At 38.5% G+C, this 17,666-nt stretch overlaps 2 long non-coding RNA genes across 2 annotated transcripts in view; one reads left to right on the top strand and one right to left on the bottom strand.

The window, feature by feature from the left end:
- LOC145511090 (uncharacterized) overlaps nucleotides 1–17,666 on the bottom strand; it is a 704,343-nt gene that overhangs the window by 335,833 nt on the left and 350,844 nt on the right. The window lies entirely within an intron of this gene.
- Nucleotides 3,737–9,380, top strand: LOC145508945 (uncharacterized). The gene is made up of 2 exons (XR_014055706.1): nucleotides 3,737–8,102; nucleotides 9,132–9,380. It is a non-coding gene; the product is annotated as an uncharacterized LOC145508945 (long non-coding RNA).

Below are 17,666 nucleotides of genomic sequence, written 5' to 3'. Positions count from 1 at the left end.
GTTTAAGTCTCTCTCTCTTTATTTAAAGCATAGAAATGCTGTTACTGGAGGCTTAACTTTACAAAACCTCCTACTTTTTAAAAAAGTCACTTTGTTGAGGTATGACTGAATATAAAAAGCTGTACATATTTAATGTATTCAACTTGAGTTTGGAGATAAGTATATACCAGAGAAATCATCACTACAATTGATGTCACAAACATACCTCTCACCATCAAAAGCTTCCTCCTGCCCTATTTATTTATATTTATTTATTTGTGTGTTATAAGAACACTTAACATAAGATATATCCTCTTAGCAGATTTTTAATATAATACTGTTAAATATAAAACAGTACCACTAACTACAGATTCTATGTTGTACAGGATATTTCATTAATTTATTCATTTTGTATAACTGAAACTTGGTACATTTTACTTTCCTTCTCCCTTCCTGCACCCAGCCCCTGGCAACAACTAATCTTACATGAGTTGTTATATGAGTTTGCTTATATGAGTTTAACTACTTAAGGCTCCTTATGTAAGCAATGTCATATTCTATTTGTCCCTCTGCTTTATTTCACTAAGGATAATGTTCTCAAGGTTCATTTATGTTCTTGCAAATGGCAGACTTTCCTGTCATATTTTTAAGGCCAAATAATATTTCATTGTATGCATATACTACATTATCTTTAAGTGTTCATCAAATTATAGACATTTAGGCAGTCTCCATCTCTTGGCTACTGTGAACAGCGCTGCAATGACCACGAGGGTGTGTATTTTAATGTTTTTAAATCTATAGGCTTCCCCTCCTCTCACGTGCACATTCTCCCTCTCTTCCTTGCAATTAATTTGTTAAAAAAAACTAGATTTCTTGTGCTCATTCTGGCAGCACAAATACCAAAAGAAACTAGATTTCTTCTACTTTCCAGTTTCCCACAGCCTGGTTGCTGACAGGATGCCTGTGTCTCCTTAATATTTTCTGTAGACTCTTTATTTCCTATTAATTGGAAACTCGATTGAGAGGATTAATCAAACACATGTTTAATATTTTTGGCAAGAATACTCCATAAGTGCTATTGTGAAGTATTCTTTAATAGTATAAATATTTACATTTTGACAGCAGTAGAACTGTGGTTAAAAGGATGGACTCTGGAGACCGAATACATGGAAAGTAATCCTGATTTTGTCTCACTGTGGTGGGGAAAGCATGGGCAAATCAAATTAATTAGCACCTCACTTCCTTCACCTGTGATATGGAAATAGCAAACATACTTGACAAGATTTCTGTGAAGATTAGGTAAATTAGTTCTGATTAAGCACTTCAAGTAATTTTTTATATCAATACACAGGAAGTATTAAATATAAACATAACTATTATTACCAAATACTGAACTTAATTAAAGAGAAACATGTAGATAATATTTGTAAAAACTTTAGTCCACATAGCACCTAAACACCCTCTTCCAACAACACAAGAGATGACTCTACACATGGTCATCACCAAATGGTCAATACCAAATTCAGATTGATTATTCCCTGTAGCTGAAGATGGAGAAGCTCTATACAGTCAACAAAAACAAGACCAGGAAACAACTGTGGCTCAGATCATGAACACCTTGTTGCCAAATTCAGACTTAAATTGAAGAAAGTAGGGAAAGCCACTAGGCCATTCAGGTAGGACCTAAATCAAATCCCTTAGGATTATACAGTGGAAGTGACAGATTCAAGGGATTAGATCTGGTAGCCAGAGTACTTGGAGAACTACGGACAGAGGTTTGTAACATTGTACAGGAGGTGGTGATCAAAACCATCCCCAAGAAAAAGAAATGGAAAAAGGCAAAATGGTTGTCTGAAGAGGCCTACAAATAGCTCAGAAAAGAAGAGACGCGAAAGGCAAGAGAGGAAAGGAAATAATACCCGTCTGAATGTGGAGTCCCAACGAATAGCAGGGGAGATAAGAAAGCATTCCTAAGTGAAAAATGCAAAGAAATAGAGGAAAACAATAGAATGGGAAAGACTAGAGAGCTCTTCAGGAAATTAGAGATACCAAGGGAACATATTATGCAAAGATGGACACAATAAAGGAGAGAAACAGTATGGACCAAACAGAAGCAGAAGATATTAAAAAGAGGTGGCAAGAATACACAGGAAAAATATATTAAAAAAAAAAGACCTTAATGATCAGACAACCATGATGTGATCACTCACCTAGAGCCTGATATCTTAGAGTGGGAGGTCTAGTGGGCCTAAGCAAACAGTGCTAGTGGAGGTGATAGAATTCAGCTGAGTTATTTCAGATCTTAAAGATAATGCTGTTAAATGGCTGCACTCACAATGCCAGCAAATTTGGAAAACTCAGCAGTGGCAACAGGACCATAAAAAGTCAGTTTTCATTCCGATCCCAACGAAAGGCAATGCCAAAGAAAGTTCAAACTACCACACAACAGCACTCATTTCACATGCTAGCAAAGCGGTGCTCACAATTCTCCAAGTTAGGGTTCAACAACACATGAACTGAGAACTCCTCGATGTTCAAGCTGGATTTAGAAAAGGCAGAGGAGCCAGAGATCAAATTGCTAACATCTGTTGTATCATAGAAATAGCAAACGAATTCCAGAAAAACATCTACTTCTGCTTCATTGACTACACAATAGCCTTTGACTGTGTGGATCACAACAAACTGTGGAAAATTCTTCAAGGGATGGGAATACCAGACCACCTGACTTGCCTCCTGAAAAACATGTATGCAGGTCAAAAAGAAACACTTATAACTGTCATGGAACAACAGACTGGCTCAAAATTAGGAAAGGAGTACGTCAAGGCTGTATATTGTCACCCCGTTTATCTAACTTATACGCAGAGTACATCCTGCAAAATGCTGAGCTGGATGAAACACAAGCTGGAATCAAGACTACTGGGAGAAAAGTGATAACCTCAGATATGCAGATAACACCATCCTTATGGCAGAAAGTGAAGAGGAACTAAAGAGCCTCTTGATGAAAGTCAAAGAGGAGAGTGAAAAAGTTGGCTTAAAACTCAAGACCAAAACTAAGATCATAGCATACAGTCCCATCACTTCATGGCAAATAGATGGGGAAAAAATGGAAACAGTGACAAGACTTTATTTTCTTGGGCTCCAAAATCACTGCAGATGGTGACTGCAGCCATGAAAATAAAAGGTGCTTTCTCCTTGGAAGAAAAGTAATTACAAACATAGACAGCCTATTAAAAAGCAGAGACACTACTTTGCTGACAATAGTCCATATAGTTAAAGCTATGGTTTTTCCAGTAGTCATGTATGGATGTGAAAGTTGGACTATAAAGAAAGCTGAGCACCAAAGAATTGATGCTTTTGAACTGTGGTGTTGGAGAAGACTCTTGAGAGTCACGTGGACTGCAAGGAGATCCAACCAGTCAATCCAAAAGGAAATCAGTCCTGAATATTCATTGAAAGGATGGATGCTGATGTTGAAGCTCCAATACTTTGGTCACCTGATAAGTGCCAACTCATTAGAGAAGATTCTGATGTTGTGAAAGATTGAAGGCAGGAGGAGAAGCAGACAAAAGAGGAGGAGATGGTTGTATGGCATCACCAACTCAATGGACATGAGTTTGAGCAAGCTGCAGGAGATGGTGAAGGACAGGGAAGCCTGGCATGCTGCAGTCTATGAGGTCACAAAGAGTCATACATGACTGAGCAACTGAACAACAAAGCACCAAAACTGACAAGGACGTCTGGCCCTCGGTGACTGATCACACCATAGTGGTTATCTGGGTTGTGAAGATCTTTTTTGTATAGTTCTTCTATGTACTCTTGCCAACTCTTCTTAATATCTTCTGCTTCTGTTAGGTCCAAATCATTTCTGTCCTTTATCGTGCCCATCTCTGCATGAAATGTTCCCTTGGTATCTCTAGTTTTTTTGAAGAGATCTCTAGTCTTTCCCATCCCATTGTTTTTCTCTATTTCTTTTCATTGATCACTGAGGAGAGGTTTCTTATTCCTCCTTGCTATTCTTTGGAATTCTGCATTCCAATGGATATATCTTTCCTTTTCTCCTTTGCCTTTTGCATCTTGTATTTTCTCAGCTATTTGTTAGGCCTCCTCAGACAACCATTTTGCATTTATGCATTTCTTTTTCGTGGAGATGATCTTGATCATTCATAGTTCTTCAGGCACTCTATCAGATCTAATCCCTTGAATCTATTTGTCACTTCCACTGTATAATTGCAAGGGATTTGACTTAGGTCACATCTGAATGGCCTAGTGATTTTCCCTACTTTCTTCAATTTAAGTCTGAATTTGACAATAAGGAGTTCATGATCTCAGCCACACTCAACTCTCAACTCCCAGTCTTGTTTTTGCTGACTGTATAGAGGTTCTCCATCTTTGGCTGCAAAGAATATTATCAATCTGATTTCGGTGTTGGCCATCTGGTGATGTCCATGTATAAAGTCTTCTCTTGTGTTGTTGGAAGAGGGTGTTTGCTATGACCAGTGCGTTCTCTTAGCAAAACTCGATTAGCCTTTGCCCTGCTTCATTCTGTACTCCAAGGCCAAATTTGCCTGTTACTCTAGGTATTGCTTGACTTCCTAATTTGCATTCCAGTCCTCCATAAGGAAACAACACCTTTTTTAGGTGTTAGTTCTAGAAAGTCATGTAAGTCTTCATAGAACAGTTCAACTTCAGCTTCTACTGTTTGGGGCATAGACTTGGATTACTGTGATACTGAATGGTTTGCCTTAGAAACAAACAGAGATCATTCTGTCATTTTTGAGACTGCATCCGAGTACTGCATTTTGGAATCCTTTTTGATTATGATGACTACTCCATTTCTTCTATGGGATTCTTGCCCACAATAGTAGATAGAATGGTCATCTGAGTTAAATTCACCCATTCCAGTCCATTTTAGTTCTCTGATTTCTAAAATGTCAATCTTGCCATCTTCTGTTTGGCACTTCCAATGTGCTTTGATTCATGGACCTAATATTCCAGGTCCCTATGCAATATTGCTCTTTACACCATCAGAATCTACTTCAATCTCCCATCACATCCACAACTGTGTGTTGTTTTTGCTTTGGCTCTGTCTCTTCATTCTTTCTGGAGTTATTTCTCCACTGATCTTCAGTAGCATATTAGGCACCTACTAACCTGGGGAGTTCATCTTTCAGAGCCTTATCTTTTTGCCTTTTCTTGCTATTCACAGAGTTCATAAAGCAAGAATACTGAAATGGTTTTCCATTCCTTTCTCCAGGGGACCGTGTTTTGTCAGAACTCTCCACCATGACCCATCCGTCTTGGGTGGCCTTACACAGCATGGCTCAAAGTTTCATTGAGTTAGACAAGGCTGTGGTCCCTGTGATCAGTTTGGTTTCTGTGATTGTGGTTTTCATTCTGTCTGCCCTCTGATGGAGAAGGATAAGAGGCTTATGGAAGCTTCCTGATGGAGAGACTGACTGAGTGGGAACCTGGGTCTTGTGCTGATGAGCAGGCCATGCTCAGTAAATCTTTAATCCAATTTTCTATTGGTAGCCACGCTGTGTTCCCTCTCTGTTGTTTGACCTGAGGACAAACTATGGTGGAGGTAATGAAGATAATGGTGACATCCTTCAGAAGGTCTCAAGCATGTACTGCTGCACTCAGTGCCCCCAACTCTGCAACAGGCCACCGCTGACCTGTGCCTCAGCCTGAGACTCCTGGACACTCACGGGTCAGTCTCATGTGGGATCACACTCCTTTCTCCTGGGTCCTGGTGTGCACAGTCTTTTGTTTGTGCCCTCAAAGAGTCTGTTTCCCCAGTCCTGTGTAAGTTCTGGTGGCTCTATGGTGAGGTTAATGGCGACCTCCAGGAATGTGAAGTCAAGTGGACCTTAGAAAGCATAACTACACACAAAGCTAGTGGAAGTGATACAATTCCAGTTGAACAATTTCAAATCCTAAAAGATGATGCTGTCAAAGTGCTGCACTCAATATACCAGAAAATTTCGATAGCTCAGCAGTGGCCACAGGACTGGAAAAGGTCAGTCTTCATTCCAATCCCAAAGACAGGCAATGCCAAAGAATGCTAAAACTACTGCACAATTGTACTAATCTCATATGCTAGCAAAGTAATGCTCAAAGTTCTCCAAGCCAGGCTTCAACGGTACATGAACCATGAACTTCCAGATGTTCAAGGTGGATTTAGAAAAGGCAGAGGAACCAGAGATCAAATTGCCAATGTCTGTTGGATCATTGAAAGTGAAAGAGAACTCCAGGAAACCATGTACTTCTGCTTTATTTACTATGCTAAAGCCTTTGACTGCGTGGATCACAACAAACGGTGGAAAATTCTGAAAGAGTTAGGAATACCAGACCACCTGACCTGCCTCCTGAGAAACCTGTACACAGGTCAAGAAACAACAGTTAGAATCGGACGTAAAACAGCAGACTGGTTTTTAATTGGGAAAGGAGTATGTCAAGGCTGTATATTGTCACCCTGCTTATTTAACTTATATGCAGAGTACATCATGAGAAATACTGGGCTGGAGGAAGCATAAGCTGGAATCAAGATTGCCAGGAGAAATATAAATAACTTCAGATATGCATATGACACCACCCTTATTGGCATAAAGCAAAGAAGAACTAAACAGCCTCTTGATTAAAGTGAAAGATGAGAATGAAGAAGTTTGCTTAAAACTCAACATTCAGAAAACTAAGATCACGGCATCTGGTCCCATCACTTCACGGCAAATAGATGGGGAAACAATGGAAATAGTGAGAGACTTTATTTGGGGGGCCTCCAAAGTCACTGCAGATGGTGACTGAAGCCATGAAATTAAAATACCCTTGCTCCTTGGAATAAAAGCTATGAGCAACCTAGAGAGCATATTAAAAAGCAAAGACATTACTTTGTCAACAAAGGTCCATCTAGTCAAAGCTGTGGTTTTCCCAGTAGTCATGTGTGGATGTGAGATTTGGACTATAAAGAAAGCTGAGCACCAAAGAATTGATGCTTTTGAACTGTGGTGTTGGAGAAGACAGCAAGAAGATCCAACCTGTCCATCTGAAAGGAAATCAGTCCTGAATGTTCATTGGAAGGACTGATGCTGAAACTGAAACTCCAATACTCTGGCCACCTGATGTGAAGATCTGACTCATTTGAAAAGACCCTGATGCTGGGAAAGATTGAAGGTGGGAGGAGAAGGGGATGACAGAGGATGAGATGGTTGGATGCCATCATCGACTCAATGGACATGAGTGTGAGTAAACTCCAGGAGTTGGTGATGGACAGGGAAGCCTGGCGTGCCGCAGTCCATGGAGTCACAAACAGTCAGACACAACTGAGCTACTCTACTGAAACTAACAAGTGTTAGGGACAGCCTTTCAATATTTAAGATTTGAAATGTGAATATACTAAAATATCCAAATATTACAGGGAACTGGTAATGAAAGTCATAGCTTTTTACTGGTAAGTCAATGACTGAAGACCCCATAGTTTACTAGCGATTGAAAAAAGTTACTACTCTCCAGCTCTGCTGCAACCTTCCATATATACCATTCTTGACACAACCTCAGAAAATCACCCACAAGCATGATCAACTCACATCTTATTGCTTCTTAAATATACTTTGATAGCACCAAGCTAAGCAAAACCAATCTCTTAGCTAGACAGATGAGCTCATTTCCTGCTATCCTGAGTGATAGTTTGGCAACAAAGTTTTTACTTTTAGAAATAGGGCTAAATGTGTTTCACGCATTCAATCAATCAGTAGTTTACTCTAAAGGAGCAAATCACCTAATGAACATTTTTAAAAATCATAATGTGGAGAATCACTCTTAACTATGTGCAAACATTAAGTTATAAAATCCACAAGATTGGAAAATTATGAAGATATGAAGTCAGATGAGCAATGGAAAATTTAAGCTGAGTATTTAAGAAAACTGCCTATTAGCAAGACCTATTAGATAATGGAATGGTACTTTTCTTAACCTCCATAAATTTCAAAAGTAAATTGCAAAACGTATTGGAAGAAAATGTTCCACCTTACCAAGGGAATAAAAGAAATGGTTCTTTCATCTCATGTTACCATAAGCTAGTCTGCAAATTAGATGTATAAAATCGACCTACCTAAACTATGAACACGGTAAGTACAATATTAGACTTAGTCTGAGTTTCACTGGGAAAAGTTCCATTTCTAGAACCTCAGCCAAAAGCTGAATAATACCAATATGGAAATTTGGAGCAAAATCAATTGTTAAAGTTAGATTATGAGATTTTAACTGCCATTCTAAAACTACTTATACAGCCTTTCTATGTTACTTCCACTTGCCAAATCAACACCCAAGAGTCATTTTGACATTAAAAGAAAAAAAAAATCCCAATTACACATCCAACTGTTGATTTACAAAGCTAAAGGCAACCTGTGATTTTGGCTTTAAAACCCAGTCTGCCTTAGGGATAGGTGGATGAAAGAAATTTTAGCCTACTGTTTAAGGGCTAATATCCCCACATTTCCATATCCCATTTAGGGTGGGCAGATTTTAGCACTTCAGCTGAAGTGGCATCCCTTCATACAAAGTGCTTGAGTGGAGTAGGCAGCAAGTGCGAATGGGAAAATAAATGGCAGAGAAGCAAAGAGGCTGTTGCCGCAGGTAGTCTCCCATGCCAACTGCCCAAGGAAAATGTTTGTGAAAACCGCACGTTTTTTCCATGAGCAACGGATGAGGATTTAAGAGTGAAACAGTAAATTGAGCGTCTGTCTTTTTACCTCTTACTAGAATTTCTTTGTTGTCCTTTGCATGGGGAAGGTTAACGGCTTAGCCTAATTCTTCACTCCAAGGAACTTTACAGCCTGTCATTTGGTTAAGGGCTAATGGGCCTTCTGGGATTTGACAGCTGAACGCTGAGCTCACTGGAGCAGGCTGCTCCTGGAGGGCTGGAAAAGAATGTTTGGGTTGGAGAGAAGGTGCTGGTCCAACTGCTTTTCCACCTGCAAAAACAGAACCTTTGGGGACAGTAGCACTGCCGTTAACTGGGGATCCCAGGAATGAGAAAGGTGTTAAAGTAGCCAGCTCTTCTGTTTTGCCAAAGCTTTTCCGACTTTGCTGTTTTTGGCGCAACTTTGAAATATCCCACTTCTCTCACCCTCAGCCTTTCCCTTTCCATTTCTCAGGGATGTTTTTAAGGACTGGGATGACAAGTCCAAACAGAGAGGCAGAATTTTAAGAAGATGTGAAGGTCGCACTCCTGGGTTCCCCACATGCCTCTAAGCAGCACTCAGCTGTGGAGAGATGGAGGTGCTGGGGGTGCTTGGGGGTGCTGGGGACTGGAGGGCGGTGCTGGGGCCTGGAGGGCAGTGCTGAGGTCGAAGGGAGGCAGTGAGGCAGCAGCCAACAGCAATAAAAGGATCAAGTTGCCAGCCTCCTCAACCTCCACTTCACATTGGAGAGGAACACTCTCAAACCCCTTGCTGACTAATCACACAGAAAATTTCAAAACATTATCAGTTCAAAGTGCCAGATTCACTCAGAAGGTTCTGAAAATCAAGTTTATACTTAACCATGTTAAATGCAATACAACATTCCTTACACGAGCCCCTAACAAATTGTTTTTTTTTCTAAAATTTCCAATGAAAAACCTCAAGTTCAGAAATGTTACTTTTTGACTATAAAACATACAATTGATTTTTCTTCTGTTTCTTTTAAACTTTTTACTGTAAAAAATATAGAGAGAATAAGATATCACCATTTTAGCTATTTCAGTGTCTAATCAGTGGCATTAATTATACTCACAACACTGTGCAAACATTATCATTTCCAAAACCTTTTCATCATTCCTTACACAAACTCTATTTAAAAAAAAAAAATGTTTTTAAAGAATGCTTTTTGGTATCCTGATATCCATAAGTTGTGCTCAACACAATCTCAAAATAATTACAGTAAGTAGTTACATAGGTATTTTCTAAAAGGAAATGGATTAGCCTAAAATAATTATCGGGAAAGTGTAAAACCACTGTCACCTGATCACTAAACATGTACGAGCCATACTGTAGCTTTGATTAATTTCATCTAACTGATCAGGCATTTCTGTATAATATAGAATTTCAATGATCAAGATTGGTTACCTAGATAATCATCCTAATAATTGAAAAAAATGCTTAAATGATAAAATAAAAATGCAGATGTGACGAAAAGGCTAAAAATGTGAAAGTACAAGATGAGTGTGTCAGGCCAGAAGAATCAAAATATGATTAATCTATAATTCTTATATATTATTATTAGCAAAACATTTCTAAATTAATAATTAGAGTTGAAGGAAAATTTAGATGATCTTTTGGAATAGCTTTAGGTAAGGATCCAGAGTATAAGTTTAGCCAGTTCATATAAAATGTTACCTCAGCCACTGATCAAATTGTTCTGTCTTTCAAAAAGCAGAAGTAAAATATGAAATATAGATTTACCAGTTTTAGGCACAGCTTCTCATTTTAGTCAATTCTTGCCCATTGATTAGTAAATCCAATCAATGGCAATGACAATTTGAGAAGTAAATCCCTCCATCAAATCTCAAATCTTACACATCGAATCTCTGAAGTTCACCCTTTCCTTTCATCACCACGAATTTCAATGCCATGTGAGGTAAGTGCATCATCTATTTTAATCCTGTTGAAATGAATGGATGAACTTAAATAACAATGCAAGCCTTTTTCCAAATAGTGCTGTAATTCACTTTGAAGTGATAGTACTTTTAGGATTAAGATGTATACTTTCTGGTTCTTTGAGTAGTTGTCCTTTCTTTGTGTACTATATTAAGAAGAATTTAAAGCAAAACTAAGTCACATCTGCCTTCTAATACAAGTCTTAAAGTCTTAAACAAATTTCTACAAGAGCAGCCAACCCAGATCAAAAACTATTTTGAAGAAACTTAAAACTATCATTTAGTAACTACAGACTATGCTTTTCCATTTAATCACTTGTGTTAGAGTGACTACTGATAAAAACAGTCTTGAAAATATTTTCATCTATTATGACATTGCCAGCATTAAAAAGAAAGAAGTTTGAAATACTATTACAGAAGAAATAAATGTTTCATTCTTAACTTGATGTTTACTGCATGAAAACATGAATTCATCCAACATTTAAAACAATGTTATGTGATGATCAGAATATATATTGCCAACAAAATATTTATAAGAGGAAATATGTTAGTTTTTATTTAGAAAATATGGGATATGGTAAGTAGCAATTTAATACAGCTTTCTGAAACTAGTTCTAGAAACAGTTACACATAAAACTATAATATTTAGATATTAATATGTTAACTTATTTCAATAAAATTTAATTGTTAATGGGTTCTATTATAGAATAGTTCCAAATAAAATGTCAAAAGAAAGAAGTCTTCTAATATGGTATTACCTAAAGATAAGCATCCTTAATGTTTCAGAATATTTCTTCCCATATTTTCCTTCTATAATGTATTTGTTTTTCCTAACTCAAAAATAGTGTCAGTTATGAAAATTTGTTTCAGTTCACTGACACAACTTAAAATAATAAAAGAAATAATAATAATAAATTGATGTTTTAAAAACCACATATTTCAATCATCTAATCACTTAAATAAATTGGCATATGTCCTTTGACTTCATTTTTGAATGTTTATTTTATGTATTTTTTTCCAAATATATTTTAACAGTAATACTTTTGCTTTCCCCTAAATAAAAAATTACTAAGTGTTTGATGCAAAAAAAAAAAAAAAACTGGCTAAGGGAGAGGAAAAAAAGGATGTAATAAAATCATCCATAATCTTAGCCAAAACAATGTACTGTAATTTTATACATATACTGATACAATCAATATACTTTGAATCCTATGTACAGTACTTCTACTATCCACAAACAGATTTGCAAATAGATGCTAATCTTTTTATTATGCTCCAGAATATGTCAAAACAGAATTGAAGGGTTAACTTAAGGAAGAAAAACCAGAAACATTCTCTATTATCAGCACAAGCCATGATAAATGGTAAATCTGAGTTTTAGCTATCAAGACCCTCCCAATGTCTTAGTACCTTTCTAACAGATCATTTTCTACCCTTCACTTAGCAAATACCTGTCTCTTAGCAAATCAGCTCCCTTATTGTCTTTCATTTCCTCCTTGCTGGTTTCACTCATGCTATTCCCTTACTCTTGCACCACTGCCTTTTTTGTTGCCATTGATGTTGTGGTTTCACATTACTATGTGTATGTTTAACCAATCGAGTGTCTGCTCTTCCTACAGACTTGAGTCAAAGCTTCCCCGAGAGGTATGTCCTTTTCCCCAGCTCTGAGACTATATTCCCTGACAGATATTTTAGGCAGGGTCTCAGACATAGGGAAACCAGAAAGGGACTTCAGTTATTAGAGTAGGACAAGCCATGGTAAGCAAGGGGCATGCACGTTCAGTGGCTGTCATCTCTGACTCTGTGAGCCCATGGACTGTAGCCCTCCAGGCTTCTCTGTCCACGGGATTTTCCAGGCAACAATACTGCAGTGGGTTGTCATCTCCTCCTGCAGGGGATCTTCTCGACCCAGGGATCAGACCACATCTCCTACATTGGCAGGCAGAATCTTTACCGCTCAGCTACCTGGGAAGCCCAAGAAACAGGAGAAAGGTACACAATTCCTGGAACCTGACTACCAAACAAGACCAGAAAAGGATCCATAACTTCACTGGCTTTTGCAGACAGAATGAACCACTGCTTTTAGTCTCTTGACTGGGAACAGGACCAATTTCTAACCAGGCCTAATGTTTACCTAAGAGATGGCTAAATATCCCCAGCAGCAAAAATGAAATAAGCTAGAAGAGGAAACCAGGCAAGGCAATACTCTGAACGACTTAAGTCAGTGGAATGACGTGACATGGATCTAGATTTTGTGAGGCTTGAGGCTTGTATGATTTGTGTGGCTCACTAAGAAAAAGAATACAGAATCATCAACACGGAGCCCGTTATGAAAGTGATTATTGCTTTGGAATGAGAAAATAAAATGCCAATGAAACACTGAAGTCATGGAGATTCATGTCTGTCTATATTTTAGATCTCTTTAGAAAATTTACAAATATGACTATACAAACATGCTTCCTGACAGCAGTCTGCCTCTGTTCTCTACTTAGAACATTCTGCGTCTCTCGGAACTCATGGAGGCCTGTTCAGGTAGAGGGCACTGAAGCTGAAACACTGTTAGCTTCACGGCAAATTCACTTCTGGTTTTAATTGTAAAACTTCAGGCAATAGGAGCCAGATGGTGAGATCACTTTAGCAGACAAGTAGTCCTTCCTAATTTCCTTGAAAGTGCACCAAGTAGAAGTCTCACTGAGTGCTATAAAGGTATATATATATATACATATATACATATATATATATATATGTATATATAAAATACTCTGAAAGTACTATGATTTCTCAGAGGAAAGAGCCTAAATGGAGGCTGAGGGACAGGGGTGAGGGGTTGGAGAAGTTTCCCAGAGCTGAGCTCTTAACAGTATCTTGGATTTCAACCCAGAGACAGAAAGCATTCAAGACAGGAATAAAAACAAGGATGAGAGAACAGGGCAGCCCAAGGAAAAAGTAAGAGTTTCAGGTGGAGTTTGATGTACGATATGTGGGGATTTGGAGTAAGAAGCGTGAGTGTAACCACAGACTGCCTGGGATTTCAGAGGGTTTTGAGTTCTATGTTAAGGAGTGTGCACTGAATTCAGATGTCAATTAGAGCACAGAATAAAAATGGGGTTTGTTTTATTTTGTTTTGTGTGTTTTTTTTTTTTTTTTGGTAGGGAAAACCTGTAATGATATCCTTAGGCCATCATGTACAACATCAGCAGAGCAACCAGAAAGCTGCCAGAGGTTTATTATTATAACACCTTAGATCATGGTAGAGAAAACTTTAAATGTGTAGGAGCAGAGATGGGAGAACTGGTCAAAGGAAAGGAAAATCGATGGGTTTCTTCCCCTGGGGGAAAACCGGGTAAGCTCGCAATACTAGTGATGAATCTACAGTGTTAGTAGACGAGTTCTATTCACAGTATATGGAGGCAAGTCCCAGAGGGAGACTTTCTGAGTTTGGCTTTTGGCTCCATCATTTATAGTGTGATTTTAGGTATGTCGCTCAGTTCCATGCCTCAGTTTTACCACCAATAGCATGGAGCTGGTAACATCTGCCTCCCGTTGCCGTGCTGAAAATCCACAGGTTGTAGGTTAGCCCTTGGTTTAGTTAATGTGGCTACACTGTTCGCTGTGGTTCTCATCACTCCTATTTCTGGTTCTCCTGTCACTCGGAATACTGAGACAATCTCCTGTCCTCAGCTCAAAACTGGACTGCCTAGGGTGAATCCTCTCGTCAGTCCAACCTCTAAAGCACAGTCAGTGAACTTTTGGAAGTTCCAGTTTGATCATACCTGCCATAAGCTCAGGACAAAGGACAAATTTCTTACGTAGCCTGGTCTCTGTCTTTCCAAGTCATTTTCTGTTACCCTTCACTAAATATTTTAAGATCCAGTCCCATACTCCAGACCAGTAGAAAGGGGTGACCCTTGTGGTTCCTGTGTAATTCTTCTACCTGGCTGATGCTTCCCCACCTTTTAACTCTTGGTTTAGTCGTCCCTCCCACTGGGATCCTTACCCAACGTTTGTGCTGGATTTACCGGCCCTTCCTGGGACTTTCCAGAGTGCTCCCTTCATAATCACAGCCTGTAGCACACGGTATTAATATTTCCTGTTTGTAGATCTAGATTTTCTACAATAAATTCTTCAGAGGTGCAGACTAGGTTGCTCACTTTGAGCAACCAGACTCACAGTTAAAACAAAAAAAGCCTCACTGAATAAACAGAGTTAAGAGTGGCGGTTACCTCTGGGGAGGGGCTGAGTACTGACTGCACAGGAGGAAAGCTTCTGGCATGACAGAAATCTCTGTCTTGATCTGAATGATGGTTACACAAGTATATATATATGTATACATGTATTGAGCTGAATTCTTAAAATTTCTGTATTTCTTTTCCTTCACTGAAAATGTTTTATTCCTTACTTTTTAAAAATGAAAAAACAAACAAACAAAAACAGTGCAAGAAAGGCAAAACCCATCTATACTCTTAGAAGTCAGGATACTGGCGCCCTTGTGGTGAGCCTGTAACTGGAAGGGAATAGGAGGTTTGGAAGGTCAGTGATTTTCTTTTTACTTAGTGTAAGCCCTTGTTCCCTCGGCATTTTCTGTTTATGAAAATCTATCAAGCTGTACACTTACAATATATGCATGTTTATGTAGGCATATTAACTAGACAGGTTAAAAGAGTAAGAACGGGTGAATAGCAAATGTATATGTACCTGTATGTTTGCGTGTTGGATATATGACACAAGACTTCCTTTTTTGTGATTTAAAAAAAAAAAGTCAATTTCTTCAAACTATGCCCCTTAGTCTCACCTAAGAATCAGCTGAAATAACACTGAAAAACTCCTTTCTCTTTCTATCCATATGTGTTGATAAGTGTTTATAAGGACAGAGGTGCATTATGCTTCCATGGTGACAGTACACTTTAATAGTAATTTTCACACAGTAGTGGACTGCAAATCTCTGCTAAACACAACTCTTTCCAGAAGTTATTTTTGACACATAAGCTTTAAGAACAATAGCTAGAATTACTTTTGGTGTAAAGCGTTTCTTCAATTATTTTCTTTCATAGATCTTCTCAGAGTCACAAAAATCTTTACACATTCCTCTTGCCTCACATGAACTATTGCTTAAAACAAGAGTTAAACAGAAATGTAATTTAGATGCTTCTACTAAAGATGTTCTTAAAACAGTCTCAGGGCCTAAAAAAACCAAAAACAGTTTCACAGACTTTGCCCAATTCCCCTGTAGAGCATTTATGCATGATTTGGGCTCTGTTTGCTACACCTATGCCAATAGTAGGAATTCTCAACACAGGGGTACATTTAGCAGCCACATTGTGAATAGTATGAATAAAGGAATAAACATGACCTCAAATCAACTTATCAGCACAATGCCCTTAGCACCCAAAACAGGGAGGGAGCCTACAGCTGGAGGGTCCATGAATGGTGTTCAGAAAAATTTCACTTAACTAATTGCAGTCAAGTCTGTGTTGAAGAGAAACCCATGGGATAAACAGGTACCAGATCACAAGGCAGAAGCAAGAAGCTAGGACTCAATCCAATCTACGTTACTTTACATTATTTCAATGAACAGCCTAAACTATAGTGTTTTTAAATAGAATAACATTTATCACAAATCTTTTTATATTATTGTAGACTTCAAAGTGACAAGCATGCATTTTATTTCACTAAAAAAAAAACTTTACTATTATGTTTTTGTAAATTCTCTTTCCCATGTATGAGTGACTTTCCAAATACGTATGTCAACAACCTAGAAAGTACTGTGTTTGGACAGGAATTTGGGGGCAGTTTTCCTCTTCTGCAAAAGGCAAGATCTAGAAATACATCAGTCATTTGTGCCAGTCTGTGGCAGTTCAAATTGCCAAAGGTGTTTGGTAAACTTTAATCAGTGTCACAACTCTAAAGGTTACTGCACAGCTCTGACACAGATTAATTACAACAGTACCGCACAAACGTGAGGGAATGCATGTGTGTGTGACCTTGACTATTACATCTTCTGGTGTTATGGGCATTACGTTTAGCTACATATAACAGTAACAACAGCAATAACAATAACAGCGCCAACAAAAGATGACAAACAAGATGAACAGTTATCCTAGCTGAGTGACAGATTTAGGAAAGCCAGGCGTGTTTTGTAGTCTCCTGGTAAGGTTCCCACCTTTACTGTGCTGCCTCCTTTCACAATATGGTTGCCCGTACGCTAGTCATCATGTCCAAATCCCAGGAAAATTTATTAGAGGGAATAAGTATGGAAATCTTATAATCTTAGAGGCTATTTCCTGAAACTTACACATAACAGTTTTCATTGGTCAAAATTTATTTACAAGGTCATAACCAATGAAAGGAAAAATCAGTTCTGAGCTGGCTAGCAAGGTGGAAGTGAAAGTCAAAGTCGCTCAGTTGTGTCCGACTCTTTGCGGCCCCATGGACTATCCAGTCCTTGAAATTCTCCAGGACAGAATACTGGAGTACATAGCCTTTACCTTCTCCATGGGATCTTCCTGACCCAGGAATCAAACCCAGGTCTCCCACATTGCAGGTAGATTCTTTACCAGCTGAGTCACCAGGAAAGCCCAACAACACTGGAGTGGGTAGCCTATCCCTCCTCTAGCAGATCTTCTCTACCCAGGAATCGAACCGGGGTCTCCTGCATTGCGGGCAGATTCTTTACCAGCTGAGCTAAGGTAGTCAGCTAAAATTTAGGGATCTTATTAATAGGCAAAGGAGGAGAACTGATATTGAGAGTGTATACACTTTTTTCTCTTACTTGAAAAACTATAAAACAGACCCTTTGCCTCTTAGGAGGAAATTAAAAAAAAAAAAAAAAAAACCTACTAGATGATGCAATCAAATAATTAAAATGAAAATATTCAAATTGTTATTTACCTTAACATAAAAAAAAGTGAAAGTGTTAGCTGCCGAGTCATGTCTGACTCTTTGCGACCCCGTGGCTGAAGCCCACCAGGCTCCTCTGTCCATGGGATTCTCCAGGCAAGAACACTGACCCAGAGATCGAACTTGGGTTTCCCAGCTTGCAGGCAGATTCTTTATT

Source organism: Giraffa tippelskirchi, chromosome 6 (genome assembly GCF_054371585.1).
Source record: "Giraffa tippelskirchi isolate mGirTip1 chromosome 6, T2T-mGirTip1v1.2.pri, whole genome shotgun sequence".
In the NCBI taxonomy this organism is placed as follows: domain Eukaryota; kingdom Metazoa; phylum Chordata; class Mammalia; order Artiodactyla; family Giraffidae; genus Giraffa; species Giraffa tippelskirchi.
This window is presented reverse-complemented; position numbering and strand designations above follow the sequence as displayed.